We start from the raw sequence: 2,730 nt of genomic DNA on the forward strand, positions 1-2,730 counted from the left end.
CTTGCCCACCTCTCTCTTTGTCTCTCTCTCTCTCTCTCTCTATATCTTTGTCTTCGTCTCTCTACTCTCCTTCTCTGGTTTTTTTTTCAATCGATTTCTTCATTTTGATGTTCTCTATTTTTTTTTGTGTTTTCTTGTTGTATAGAGTTTTAATGGAATTCATCAATGGATTTCAATCGTTTTAACTTAGCAATTTTCTTTCATGTAATTGGTGTTCAAATTGATATTGTCAATCAATAAATTTTGAAGGTGTTTGACTCTCCACCATTAACAGTCATTAAATGCTTTGAAACTTTGAATTCGAATTTGGATTTTCAAAAACTATTATTTGTTTGGATTGGGTGTTGTTGCAAATAATTGGGAATATTGTTTGGAGTTTAGAGAGTAAGTTCTGATTGGAATTTTAGAGAGGAAGAAGCACACAGCACAGATAAAATATATACAAAGACATATTGTATAAAATTTGTACAAATATTGTATTTAAGTTGTATGATATTATAGTTGTATATAACTGGGTAGAAATAATATATGAAAGTTGTAGATAAGTTGTAAATAAGTTGTAGTATAAATTAGATACAAAATATACAAAAGACATATTGTATAAAATTTGTATAAAAAGTGTATTTAAGTTATATGATATTGTAGTTGTATTTAACTGGGTAGTAAGTTTATATTTTCCATCTATTAGCTTTCTGATTCTTTTTCTTTCTTATAAATTCGGTTTATGATGAGTTTGTGTTATTTTTCGTGGATAGTTTGGTGAAATATTATTAATTGAGAATGATCTGTTTGCCTTTTTCTCCCAATTAATTGGTTTTTTTATCTCCCAGTTATTGCTTCTTTAATATGCAATTAAAAAAGTAATGAATTGTTGTAACTATTGTCAATTTTTTTCGTAGATGTCCACAGAGAGATGCAATTGTTGTCAATAACTTACTACTATTAATTGGTTAAATTTTCTGCCTTCTCATTTTAAAGTGCAGCTTCGATAGCCTGCGCACCTATTTTAGCAAATCGTTCTGTTGTTTCTATAATTCTTAAAAGCTTAAATTATATTGGGTTCTTCTTATATATATATATATATATATATCAGAACATATTAATTTATAACTACTAATTAAAGACGAGGCGTGTGCCCTACCTGTAACGACCCGAGCGGTCGTTTTGAGCATTTATACTTTGCTCGCCAGTTCTCGGGCATGGCTAAGCCTGTATGATATATTATGACTTATGTAAATCGTCGGCTTGGTTTTTAGGTTAATCAGAAAAGATATGGAAGAATGATTCTCAGCTTGAAGCTTTAAATTTGAAAGGTTTGACCAAGTTTTGAATTTTTAGTATTTGATCTCAGATTTGGATTTTTATGATTTAGTTAGCTCCGTTAACTGATTTTGGATTGAGGAGCGTGTTCGGAATGTAATTTGGAGGCACGTGGTAGATTTAGGTTTGAATTGGCGAAAAATGGAAATTTGGAGTTTTCCGATCGGCTGTGGAAATCTTGATATCGGAGTCCGAATGGAATTCCGAAAGTTGGAGTAGGTCCGTCGTGTCCTTTGTGACGTGTGTGCAAAATTTCAGGTCATTCGGATGAGGTTTGATAGGTTTTTACATCGTTTGCGGAATTCGAAAGTTTTGAAATCCTTAGGCTTAAATCCGAGGGCAATTTGGTGTATTGATGTCATTTTGAGTGTTCCGAAGATTGGAATAAGTTTGAATGGTGATAGGTGANTATATATGGATCGAGCTGCACATTGCATCGATATATAGATCGGGCTACACGCTGCAGTGATATTGGATCGGGCTGTACGCTGCAGCGATATAACGCTTGGGTTGTAGGAGCCCCTATGGAGTCTGCACACCCCCAGTAAGCGCAGTCGACTATACATTTATAGATCGGACTGCACGCCGCAGCGGTTATTATACGGTACCTATTGAGCGTGAGTGTTGAGTGTGAGTGCTGGTTGATGAGTGTTGAGTCACGAGTGACTGAGAGGCTTGCCCGAGGGGCTATATATGAGTGATATTTGCCCAAGAGGCTATATATGAGCGACACTTCACCCGAGGGGCTTGTTTATGAAATTACTGTTTTCACTCCTCTTCTTTTATATTGATCCTCTACTGAAAACTGTTGAACAAAAATGCTTTTATATATCTTTCATTGAAACTGGAGTTTCACGAGATATCTTGACTAGGGTACTGATTTAGCCTTTATTTTTTTTTTATTGAGACTTTATATTGGGAACTTTATGTGATTTTACTGCTCGTCACTACACTCAGCCTTTATTTACCTTTGTTACTTACTAAGTTGGCGTACTCACATTACTCTCTGGACCTTGTGTGCAGATCCAGGTATTTCTGAGCCCTATAGCGGGCGTTGATTACTCAGTGGAAGGTCCATCGGAGTTAGTAAGGTAGTTGCTTGGCGATCACAGCCCTGCTTTTCTCCCTCATATCTTATAGATGTTCAGCTGCTTTCACTCCTTTGTCATTTTAGTATACTGTATTAGACTTGTACTCTAGATGCCCATGAATAGTGACACCCCGATGTCGGGCTTCCTTTCCACACTGTTGACTTGTTTTAAACACTTTATAAAGGTTTTTTGTTAAATAACTTTGATCTTATCCTAAGAATGAAATTATTGATTGGTTTGGGATTGTATCGGTTGGCCTAGTTCCGTGATAGGCGCCATCACGACCGGGTTGATTTTGGGGTCGTGATACCACCCCAAC

The 2,730-nt window shown here is 35.8% G+C and overlaps 1 long non-coding RNA gene across 1 annotated transcript in view; it reads left to right on the forward strand.

Annotated features, from left to right (window-relative positions):
• LOC109222895 overlaps positions 1-2,425 on the forward strand; it is a 6,569-nt gene extending 4,144 nt beyond the window's left edge. Inside the window, exon 3 of the long non-coding RNA XR_002067476.1 lies at positions 2,344-2,425. This is a non-coding gene — a long non-coding RNA (uncharacterized LOC109222895). The remainder of the gene's footprint in view (positions 1-2,343) is intronic.

This window comes from Nicotiana attenuata, chromosome 2 (assembly GCF_001879085.1).
Source record: "Nicotiana attenuata strain UT chromosome 2, NIATTr2, whole genome shotgun sequence".
NCBI lineage: Eukaryota > Viridiplantae > Streptophyta > Magnoliopsida > Solanales > Solanaceae > Nicotiana > Nicotiana attenuata.